We start from the raw sequence: 12,748 nt of genomic DNA, 5'->3' as shown, positions 1-12,748 counted from the left end.
AGAGCAGATAATTTCAACTATAATCATTCATCACTTAATGACAGGGATACATGCTGAGAAATATCTCATTAGGTGACATTTTCATGTGAATGACATAGGTATACTGACACAAATCTACATGACACAGCCTACTACACACATAGGCTATACCTTTTTGCTCCTAGGCTACAAATTTGTATATCATGTTACCAAGGGCCATATGCTAATTTTGTGAGAACTTTTTTACTTATCGTGTGGTATCAGATATCACAAAAAGAATGTGTGGACTTTTTTTGATAATCAGCTTTCACTAGTGTTTGATTATTTACTGTGTGGCCCAAGACAATTTTTATTCTTCCAATGTGCAGCAGAAAAGAAAAAAGGCTGCACACCACTCCCTGAATACCATAGGTAATTGTAAGACATGGTAAGTATTTGTGTATCTAAATGTAAACATGTTGCATTAACATCTTCTAGAGCCACGAGCAAATGTGCAATCCATTATTGAAACATCATTTTTTAGCTCACGACTGTTTATCAATAACTATGTTAAATGTGAGTATACTGAACAACTCAATCAAAAGGCAGAGGGAGAATAGATAAAAAACCAAGGTCTTGCCATTTATCTATAAATGACATACTTTAAATTCAAAGGCATCAATAGGTGAGGGTAAAGAGTGGGAAAAGGTATGTATGCAGAGAGCAACAATAACAGAGTCGAAATGGCTGTATTGGAATTAAATGACAGATGTTAAGCAACAGGTTGGTCAAAGAACAAATCACAAGGGAAAATGCAAAACGTGTTAAATGAAAAGAAAAACACCACATACCAAAATGTATGGATGCAGCTGAAGTAACACTTACAGAGAAATACAGAGCATCAAATACTCACATAATGAAGAATGTCCAAATCTTATATTTTAACTCCATAAGCAAGAAGGAAGATGTCAACCTCAAAGCAAAAAGAAGAAAATAATGATCAGGGGAAAAAACAGTGGAATGACAGGGGAAAAACAGAAAAACAGAAAAACAACAGGAAAAATAAAAAATAAAAAAATCAATGGAAGCAAAAGGGTTGTTTTTTTTTGGTTAAAGATCAACAAAGTTGATAAGCATTAGACACCTGCTTTAAAAGAATTAGAAGAGTTACAAAGAACTGTTGTGAACAACTTTTTACCTACTTAGGTGAAATAGATAAATTCTTAGAAAGACACAAATTACCAAAACTGATTTAGAAGTAAAACAAAACCTAGTGCTTGCTTCGGCAGCACAGATACTAAAACTGGAACTATACAGAGTAGATTAGCATGGCCCCTGTGCAAGGATGAACGCAAATTCCTGAAGCGTTCCATATTTTTTCCCAACCTCTGACATACATAAAAAGAAAAAAAAGATGTAAAACAAAACCTGAATACACCCATACAAAGTAAGGGCATTAAATCAAGAATGAAGAGAGAGATCTCTGGGAAGGAAACTTCGTAAAATTCTACATCTTTTACCATCAGTATGTAGTCTCGAATGATAACAAAATGTCTATAGTATAGTTGTGAAGGGTTCAAGTTAATCCCAGCACCAAGTTTATTCAGTTTTATGAAAGCACACAGCAAACACACCAGCATGCACAACAGCAGCATAGGTGTGGTACCTCCTTGTACCTCCCAGGCTTGCAGTCCTTGTCATGCTACTTACAGAACATGCACAGCCTTGAAAAATGAACCCAAAATGTGAAAACTGTCTCTACTCAGGGAACCACAGCTCTGGGTTTTCTTTCACTTTTTTCCTATTCAGTCACGCTGCTTTCTCAGCTGCATGAAACTAGCCCCAGTTCTCCGAGGCAGCTGCATCTCATCAGTTGCAGTTATTCGTTATTAAGTCTCAACAATGAGGTTTGGTGGTTGCCCTGTTGATACTCCCTGGTTAGATTCTCTTTTAATATGGATCTGCTCTTGCTAAATTTCTGAAAATTTCCTTCAGTTAATATTGCAAGCAGGATTAAATATGGGTGAAATTCTCAGGCTCTCCCAAGACCAAAGGAAAGGCCAAAGAAACAGCGGTTAACTCCCTTTATAAGTATGAACAGACATTACTGTAAGCTTAGTAACAGGTATCTGTTGAGATTATAGGTGATTTCTTTTCTTTCTTACTTAAACTTTTAATTGTTTTTGTAATTTTACAATGAATTAATTACAAAAAAGTAATTAATGCAGAAAAATAAGGCTACTTCAAAAAAAAGAAAATTTTATAAACAAAATCAAGTGTTTGCTCAATTAGGGAAATGAACAGTTGGTGCAGATGGTACATATTTATCACACTTGCCAATGTTGAAATGACACAGAATTGTGAATTGGAATGTCACAGTCTAAAAAAATTACATTTTAACTTTAATAACTCTAATTTTTTTTGAGAACAGTTTTATTTTGTCACCCTTAGTAGAGTGCCGTGGCATCACAACTCATAGCAACCTCAAGTTCTTAGGCTCAAGTGATTCCCTTGCCTCAGCCTCCCAAGTAGTGGGGACTACATGTGCCCACCACAACTCCTGACTATTTTTAGAGATGGGGTCTCACTCTTGCTCGGGCTGGTCTCACACTCCTGAACTCAAGCAATTCACCCACCTTAGCCTCCCAAAGAATAACTCTAAAATATTACTTCAAAATCCCAAATAAAAATTAAAACTAAAATAGAGAAAGGAGCACATTTTGAGTATATTTAATTTTCTATTCTATTTTGGTAGCTAGTTGGGATGTCCAGGAAGGACACTCTGAGATAGGCAGTGTCACTCAGGAGATTTGATAAGGAGAACAACACCTGTGAAAGGCAGGAGAGGAAAGCAGACTGGATAGAGGAAAGAGTTGAACTACAATGGGGTCTCAACAGAAGCATTTGGCAGACCTCTCACTATAAACATGGGATGACCCTTCAGAGCTGTTCTGATGTTCCAAATAGCAACAAGGAAGATGGGAGGTGAAGGGGAAGAAGGGGAGGGAGTGTCAGACTTATGCAGGCCCATGTTGATGCAGGCAGCCCTGAAAAGAGGGCATGGGCTTGGTGAGGTCATTCACTTCAGTTGAGGCAAAACCTGAAGGCAGCTGATGGGGTGAGGCCTGTCTTCAAGCAGTCTTCCCAGCATCTGGGTACTGCCTCACACTGTTCATTACAATTTGAAAATAACAAATGAGGTATACTAAGTCTGTCTTATAACAGAGCCCATGAGGTCTGACAATTAAGTTCACAAACTTGCCACTGTGCTCTTATGTTGGCAGCACTGTACAAACAACTTGGTAAAATTTCATAACCTTAGCATATCAGTGTCTTATAGTTGTGTTTATGTCGATATGTGGCAGTATCTTGCTGAGTAGCGTTCATTATTGTTGTCGTATGTTTTTGTGTGCTGCCAAGAGAATGTCAAACTTTGAATTAGAGCAACAAACAATCATTACATTTCTTGTTATACTTGGCAAGGCTGGAAGTGAAACCAGGGACATGTTAGTCCAAGTTTATTGGGATAATGCCATGAAGAAAAAAGCAGTGTACAAGTGGATTAAATGTTTTTCCAAGGGGAGAGAAAGTGTCACTGATGAAAAGAGGTCAGGGAAGCCAGTAACGAGCAGAAGTGATGAAAACATTGCAAAAATTCATCAAATTGTGCATCAATATCTTTGGCAGACCCTGAGAAACATAGCAGACTAAGTAAATACCAACAGAGAAATAGTTATAAAAATCCTAACTAAAAACTTGGCATGATAAAGGTGTGTGCAAAAATAGTCCCAAAAGGTCAGGCATGGTGGCTCATGTCTGTCATCCTAGTGCTCTGGGAGGCCGAGGTGGGTGGATTGCTTGAACTCAGGAGTCCAACCCCAGCCAGAGCAAGAACAAGACACTGTCTCTACTAAAAATACAAAAATTATTGGGTATAGTGTTACCCACCTGCAGTTACCCAGTTACTTGGGAGGCTAAGGCAAGAATATTGCTCAAGCCCAAGAGTTTAAGGTTGCTATGAGCTATGATATGATGACACTCTACCCAGGGCAACAGAGTAAGAATCTGTGAAAAAAAGAAAGTAAGAAAGGAAGGAAGGAAGTTGGAAGGAAGGAAGGAAGGAAGGAAGGAAGGAAAGAAGAGTCCTGAACAAGCTCACTGATTAACAAAAGCTAAGAAGAGTCAAAGTTTGCCAAGACCTTCTGGAGAGGCAGGATGATGTTTTGGGCCATGTTATCACTGGTGATGAAACACAAGTGTGCCAATGTGACCCTGAGAGAAAGAGTTAATGGGAGTCAGCCAATTCTCCACAACCAAAAAAGTTCTGTCTGTACAAATCAAGGGTAAAAAAAAAATGTTGCTAACCTTTTTTGATATTAGAGGGATTATTCATTATGAACTTGTACCAACTGGACAAACAGTTAACCTTGTTTACTATTTGGAATTGCTAAAAAGGTTGCATGAAAAAGTTAGATGAAATGACCTGAACTTTTCACCAATTCACGCCTCTTGCAATACAATGCACCAGCTCATATAGCACTGACTGTGGGGGAGTTTTTAGTCAAGAAACCAATAACTGTGTTGGAACACCCTCTCTACTCACTTGATCTGGCCCCTAATGACTTTTTTCTTCACCTGAAGATAAAGGAAATATCAAAAGGAAGACATTTTGATGACTTTCAGGACATCAAGGGTAATATGATGACAGCTCTGATGGCCATTCCAGAAAAAAATTCCAAAATTGCTTTGAAGGGTGGACTAGGCACTGGTGTTAGTGCACAGCTTTCCAAGAGAAGTACTTCAAAGGTGACCATAGTGATATTCAGCAATAAGGTATGCAGCACTTGTTCTAGGACAAGTTCACAAACTTAATTGTCAGATCTTTATACAGCAGATGCTATCAGTTACCTCATTAAGATCTAACTTCTCTTTATGGTCTAATTTGTTTGAAGCAATAATGTGCCCAACCTACATGTAAGAACATGAGTCCCTAAAATTATTATGAGAATCCTATTTCCTGATTTTCTAGCTCTTACCCCTGCCCTCTCATCCTTTGTAATAGTTAGAAGTGGTCATATAGCCTGATTCCAGATAATAAGACCCTAGGAAATGTTCACTATAGAAATTATGAAAAATATTTTTTTTTCTTATTAAAAGGAACAAATGAAGTTGATATCCCCTGGCCTCTCTTAATTCCCTCTTTCTCTTTCTTGATCCTAGCTATGTATGGTACTTAACAGTTGCAGCAGCCATATTGTAACCAAGGGGAAATGGTCAGAAGGCTTCTGACTGTGTTCCAACATTTCTGAGCTACTGAATAAAGCCATAAAATCTACCTCTGGGCTTCTTGCTTTCTTAAGGAAAGTAACCCTTAATTGTTTAAGTAGCTAAAGTTGTTACTTGTAACAAAGCATAATCCAAACTGATCATAGTTATAAAATGGGATGATGTCTCTATTGCAGATCTAACAATTTACATATACTTGATATGTGGTGTGCGTGCATATGTTTTCCAAATTATGCTGTGTTTTTAATAAATTCAAAAACACCAAATGCTATACTCTTCTTCTGGGGTTTCATATTGCTTATTAGTATTAATGGTGCCAAAATTAGCATTAAGATGTTCTGCTACAAATTAGCCTATTTTAACAAAGTTTATTTGTAAAAAATATATGTTTCTCAAATACATAATATATTTGACCAGAATAACTACTAAAACTTCACCTACTAACATGGAATGGATCAGGAAACAGTATTTAGCTTATGTTCTAGGTTGTGGTTCATTTCCTCTTTCCCTATTTCTGTTTTCTGCAGCAGTATTCCTAGGAGCATCCAATTTAAGTTGAATTAAGTCAAAAGTATAGATTATGGTTACTTTTTTTTATGCCTATGACTGGATTCCTCCAGAAAGCAAATTAGCTCTGAAATATTCACACTGAGCTGTGTTTTAGGATGTGGTCAGAGCTCAACAGAGAAATGTGTAGCAGCACATTTGCAGCATTGTCTGCTGGTCACAACTAACATCCTGTTTCTCTCCACACCAGTTATTTTTATCTGTCTGCAATCAGTCCCCTTTCACTGTTGTCCCAATTTGTTTATTTGCAGTGCAGAAGCAGGGACGTGACTGGAGGTATACATCTTCCTATGCTGAAAAATGAGGTCTATTTTGACACAGGAAGCAATGGCTGTGGCCACATTAACAAAAGGCCTGAGTTTTATTTATATGTGGCTTTGAGGCCTGGCATATATATTTGAAAAAGCAAAGCAAGATTAGTATCCAGTCATTCATACTAGAAGGGCTTGAAGGGAGTGTGTCAAAGCCTCTCTTGGCATATCACAATACACACACACACACACACACACACACATATATATAATTAAAACTTTCTGAAACTGAACTTGTGATTCCTCCTCCATATCCCACATCTTGATGATAACACTATTATCTCCCAGAAACCTAGATCCATCCAGAAACCCAGAACTCATCCTTGCTACCTTGGCATATCTCATCTTACACATCCTGACTCCAGAAAACAGTTAATTCATTCAACCATGTCTCTGCTGCCCCCTTCAGCCCAAACATCATCATCTTTTATCTGGACCACTGTAAATAGCTCCCCTATTTCTTTCTATACTTAAGGGTTTTATGATTCTTTTCTCACGCAGCCTCCAGAACAAAATTTTATAAAATAAATTAAATCAAGACATTCTTTTGCTAAATATGAGTTTTCAGTGACTTTACATTGCACTAAGAATAAAATCCCAATTCCTTACTATCCCCAAGTGGTCTGGACCCAGCACAGTTTTCTAATTTCAAACATTTAACACTTTCCCTTTTGCTCTAGATGCTAGAACAGGGACTGGCAAATTACAGCCAATAGGCCAAGTCCACCCTATCACCTGTTTTTGCAAATCAAATTTTATTGGAAATAGATACGTTCCTTTATGTATCCTCGATGCCTGTTTTTGTGCTATAATCGGAGAGTCAAGTAGATGTAACAGAAGATATATTGCCTGCAAAACCTAAAATATTACCAACAAGCCCCCCTTAGAACAAAAGTTTTCTAGACTCTTGTTTAGAGCCTCATTCGCTTCCTTTTCTCTGCTTCATCAAAATAAACTCTTTATTGCCTTTGGCCTTTGCATTTGCCCATGCCTAGGGAGAGTAATCAGTTTCTTTATGAAGCTTCTTCCCATTTTCTCCTCAAACTCAGCTCAAATATTCAGAAGGTCCTATTTTTATAATGGTAAGTAAAACAGGGCACATGCCACTCTATGATAGCCCATTGTTTCATGTATAGCACATTAAAATAGAATTATCCTGCTTAAGTTTTTGTACATTGTCTACTTTCCTGAATGAGAGTCTAAGCTCCAAAGTCAGACCCTTGTCTATCTTCTTCAACACTGCTACATATAGTGAGTGCCCATCAAATATCCGTTGATTTAATGAAATAAACATTATAGTGATCTCTCTAAATTGCATTCAATCACTTAGCTTCATATACAATATAAATTTCCATGGGAAATATAATGTTCTTCCTTTAAAACAATCTAGACTGCATCATATACAGCAATAACAGCTAAGCTGAGAATCAAACCAAAGACATAATACCCTTCACAATAGCCTCAAAGAAAATGAATTAGCTAGGAATACATTTAACAAAGGACATGAAGAATCTCTACAGAGAGAACTACAAAACCCTGAGAAAAGAAATAGCAGAAGACATTAACAAATGAAAGAACATACCGTGCTAATGATTGGGAACAATCAACATTGTTAAATGGTTCATACTACCCAAAAGGATCTACAGACTTATGCAATCCCCATCAAGGTACCAATGTCATACTTTGAAGAACTTAAAAAAAAGTACTTCATCTCACATGGAACCTGAAAAAAAACCTGAATAGCCAATTCAATTTTAAGAAATGAAAACAAATCTGGAGGCATCACATTAGTTAACAGTCTTCAAGTTATAATGCAAGTCTATAGTGATCACAAGAGCATGGTATTGGCATAAAAATAGAGATAGATCTATGGAATAGAATAGAGAACCTAGAGATGAACTCAACCTCATGTCACCATCCAATAAATCAAACAAAAGCATACACTGGGGAAAAGAATCCCTATTTAATAAATAGTTCTGGGAGAACTTGTTAGCCACATGTAAAAGACTGAAACTGGACCCACACCTCTCATCACTTACAAAAATTGACTCTTGCTGGATAAAAGACTTAAATTTAAGACAAGAAACAACAAAAATTCTAAAAGAAAGTGTGGGGAAAAAATCTTTAGCAAGCAAACCAGGTCCCTCTCCAAGAGTGGAGAAGAGATCTTATAGAAGTCAACAGCAAGAGGCTTGAGACCCAGGAGACATGAATTGACAGAAAAAGAGCCTGGAGGTGAACACTGGGGGATTTTGCCAGAAGGTTTGTCAGTGCTGTAGGGTCACAACTGTTGCTAGAGACTCCAGACCTCTGTCTATTGCGTCTGTCTGCTCTTTAGCTCTCAACCAGAGAAACAATGGAAATAGAGTGGGTTTAGGAACCTCTGAACATTCCCTTACACCCCTTTACTCTGCAGTCCTTGCTAGGGCAGCATTCCAGCTGAGAATGAGGAAGATTCAAAAACCTATTCATTTCCCAGAAACCTGTCACCTAAGAATTGTAGATCAGCAGCCACACTATTTGTTTTAACTGGCTGACTGATGCCCAATGTTTAGGCTCCATTGCTATAGAAAAAAATAGAGTAGAGTCAATCAGAGGTCCAATTACTTACCACAATAGCATATTTCAAATACCAGATGAGAGCCCTCAAAATATACAGCTAGAATCTCTCCTCTGCTGAGTCCCTAGCCTCTGAGATTAGAAGAGTAAATCCATGGACAATGCAAGTTAGCAGAAGAACAGATTTTACTGATAGATAAGGATTAAAAAAAGGTCAGAGCCATAGGTACACAGGTTTATATACAATTTTTACTACCCTGCAGGCAGAGGGGGTTTGGGGAGATAGAATTTATATATCAAATGGCATCCCCATTTGATGCCAGGGGGTAGAAGTTAATTTTAAAATTACCCTTATGTAGAAATGTGGTCTCATTAAGGTTATGTTCTCAGCTTGGGAGTGGCAGCCTCTTTCTTGTTAGGGTATGTTCTCTGCTTTGGGAGTGTTGGCTTAGGTGGGATGTTGGTCAGACTGGTTTAGGGACCCACTTGGGCCCAGAGAATATGGTTAAGATTGGTTAGTCCTAGAAAATGGAATTTATGTCCAGCTCTGGGAGGGGGACCTTGTGTCATCTATGTATCCTTTTATCTTATTTTTGCTTCATAGAAGTGGCTGTTACATGGGTTATTTGACCCATAAATATAATTGTTATATTTTGTGTTGAATTATGAGCTTCAGCATTATAAAGAATCTGACTATTATTTAAATTTAGGGGACTAGATATCAGGAAGCTTGGAGCAATATGGTGGCCAAGTAACAACTTCTTTGCAATTGGGCATGGTGAGATTGGGGAGAGAAGACTCCAGGCATCTCTGGCTTGTGGGCTCTGTCCAGAAACATCCCTTTGGGGACACAGGAAGACAGTGACAGACTTCTGGACCCTAGGAGAAGGACAAAAGCAATGGAGAACTGTCAAGTGGTTGCATTCATTTACTCTGAGGCCACCCACAGCTGTAATTACGCCCTTCCCTGTGGGCTGTTTTGTTTTTTGGGACTTGGACACTTGGTTGAACTACGTTGGGAGAACTTGGGTGAGAGTGTGGATGACTTTAAGCATTGTCTAGGGTCCCAGACTGAGCCACTGAACTGGAACAGAGCTAATATTATTTGCTTGTAGACCACCCATGCAGCCATTGTGGGAGAACTGCTCTTGTGGGCTCTGCCCTCAGGGTCACAGAGTAAGGATTTGGCTGGGAGACCTTAGGTGAGTAACCTAGTGACTGAGCAGCACCAAAGGCTGGGACTGAGACTCTGGGGAAGAGTAGAGATTTCAGTGTTTGGCAGTAGCAGGGCTGCCTTGTAGCTTCAGCCTCAGGGGAATAGAGTAAGACCGGTTTGGGCACACTGGATAAGCAGGCAACCACTCAGGAAAGATCCCAGTGACAAGTGCTTTCTTGGGAAAGCTTCCACTTACCCAAGGTTAATGGTTTAAAGTGTCTTTTAAACAGGCTGAGGAGAGATTTAGGCTCTCAACCCTGCAGGGTTTGAGAAATCAGCAGAGGTCTCCAGTCTCCATCTCATACAGATTGTGATTAACATCTCATATCCCAGAAGATCAGGGATCAAGATTTTCTTATTGTCCAGACAATATTCAGCAAGATATATATACTGCTTTGTTTTTGGTTTCATTTCCAACATTTTCCCTCTAGATTTTTCTTTACTTTTTTTTCTTTTCTTTCTTCATTATTCTTTTCTTCTCTTTCTTTCTTTCTTTTTTTTTTTTATTAAACCATAGCTGTGTATGTTAATGCAATCATGGGGTATACTGTGGTGTTTTCATATACAATTTGAATTCAGTGGAAAAACTCTGGTAGCCAGAATAACCAGAGTAGATCAAGTCCCCCAAGAAAGGATGGGGCAGAAGCAACTAAGATCCCATCCACAAACAGATGGCTAAGATGACAGAAATCGAGTTCAGAACCTGGATACTCTTTATTGGAGTAAAGAAGGGAATTAGAATTTCAAGAAATTATTCAAAAGATATCTGAAGAAAGTATTCAAAAGATGTCTCAAGAATTCAACAATTTCAAAGACAAAATGACCAAAGATTTTGAAACATTGAGGCAAGAGTTTGCAGCCCTCAAAGATCTGAAAAATACGGTAGAATCCCTCAGTAACAGAATGTAACAGGCAGAAGAAAGGATCTCTGACATTGAAGACAAAGCTTTTGAATGAGCTGACGAGCATAAAGATGAAAAGAAATGGAGAGCAAAAATGGATCTTTCTCTCAGAGAGCTCTGGGATAATTCAAAGAAAACTAATATTCACCTTATAGGAATCCCTAAAGGTGACGAAGTTGCTTCACAAAACACAGAGGCTCTTCTTCATGAAATTATGAAAGAGAACTTTCCAGACATGTCAAGAGATCTTGAAATTCAGAACCCTAACACAACTCAACGTGAACAAGATATCCCCCAGGCACATGATAATTAACTTCACTAAAGTTAATATGAAAGAGAAAATTGTGAAAGCAGATAGATGTAAGAAAACCATTACCTACAAGGGGAAGAGTAATTAGAATGACTTCAGATCTCTCTGCTGAAACCTTTCAGGCTAGAAAAGGATGGTCATTGACTTTTAATCTCCTAAAACAAAATAACTTCCAACCCAGGATCCTGTATCTGGCTAAACTGAGTTTCATCTACAATGGTGAAATTAAATACTTTCACGACATTCACATGTTGAAGAAATTTGCCATAACTAAACCAGGTCTCCAGGAAATTCTCAAACCTATCCTCCATAATGACCAGTGCAATCCTCCACCACAAAAGTAAACTCACTCAGAAACTTTTGATCACATTCCAACTTCCACAGTGGCGAAAGGATTAAAAATGTCTACTGGACTTTCAAGCGACTTGATGCCCAAAATTTTACCAGGCTTATCAATAATTTCAATCAATGTGAATGGCTTAAATTGTCCTCTAAAGAAGCACGGATTGGCAGATTGAATACAGAAACTCAGACCAGACATCTGTATACAAGAATCTCATCTCACCTTAAAAGCAGGGGTTGCAATTTTATTTGCAGATATAATAGGGTTTAAACTAACAAAAGTAAGCAAGGATAAGGATAGCCATTTTATATTTGTTAAGGGTAATACTCAATATGATGAGATCTCAATTATCAATATTTATGCACCCAACCAGAATGCACCTCAATTTATAAGAGATACTCTAACAGGCATGAGCAACTTGATCTCTCCCAGCTCCACCATAGTCAAAGATTTTAACATTCCTTTGGCAGTGTTGGATAAATCCTCCAATAAGAAGCTTAGCAAAGAAATCTTAGATTTAAATTTAACTATTCAACTTTTGGATTTAGCAGACATCTACAGAACATTTCATCCTAATAAAACTGAATACACATTTTTCTCATCAGTCCATGGAACATACTCTGAAATCGATCACATCTTAGGTCATAAGTCTAACCTCAGTAAATTAAAAGAATACAAACTATTCCATGTATCTTCTCAGATGATCATGGAATAAAAGTTGAACAGTAACAACAGGAATCTGCAGACTCTTACAAAAACATGGAAGCTAAATAACCTTATGCTGAATGATAGATGGGTCAAAGATGAGATCAAGAGGGAAATTACTAAATTTTTAGAACAAAATGACAATGAAGACACGAGTTATCAGAACCTCTTGGATACCAAAAAGGCAATCCTAAGAGGGAAATTTAAAGCAGTGCAAGCCTTTCTTAAAAGAACGGAAAGAGAGGAAGTTAACAACTTAATGGGACATCCCAAGCAGCTGAAAAAGGAAGAACATTCCAATCCCAAAACCAGCAGAAGAAAAGAAATAACCAAAATTACAGCAGAATTAAATGAAATAGAAAACAAAAGGATTACAGAACAGATCAATAAATCAAAAAGTTGGTTTTTTGAAAAGGTCAATAAAATAGATAAAACTTTGGCCAACTTAACCAAGAAAAAAAGAGTAAAATCTCTAATCTCATCAATCAGAAACGGTAAAGATGAAATAACAACAGACCCCTTAGGAATTCAAAAAATCCTTAATGAATATTACAAGAAACTTTATTCCCAGAAATATGACAATCTGAAGGA

The 12,748-nt window shown here is 37.7% G+C and overlaps 1 protein-coding gene and 1 non-coding gene across 2 annotated transcripts in view; both read left to right on the top strand.

Moving 5' to 3' along the window:
• Window positions 1-12,748, top strand: part of RETNLB (resistin like beta) — a 79,016-nt gene that overhangs the window by 40,935 nt on the left and 25,333 nt on the right. The gene's annotated exons all lie outside the window — the stretch shown is intronic.
• On the top strand, window positions 1,232-1,337 carry LOC111727934. Its single transcript, XR_002775359.1, has one exon. It is a non-coding gene; the product is annotated as a U6 spliceosomal RNA (small nuclear RNA).

Source organism: Otolemur garnettii, unplaced genomic scaffold, assembly GCF_000181295.1.
Source record: "Otolemur garnettii isolate 467f Iridium unplaced genomic scaffold, OtoGar3 scaffold00131, whole genome shotgun sequence".
NCBI lineage: Eukaryota > Metazoa > Chordata > Mammalia > Primates > Galagidae > Otolemur > Otolemur garnettii.
The sequence above is the reverse complement of the archived record's forward strand: the minus strand, read 5'-3'. Positions and strand labels throughout refer to the sequence as shown.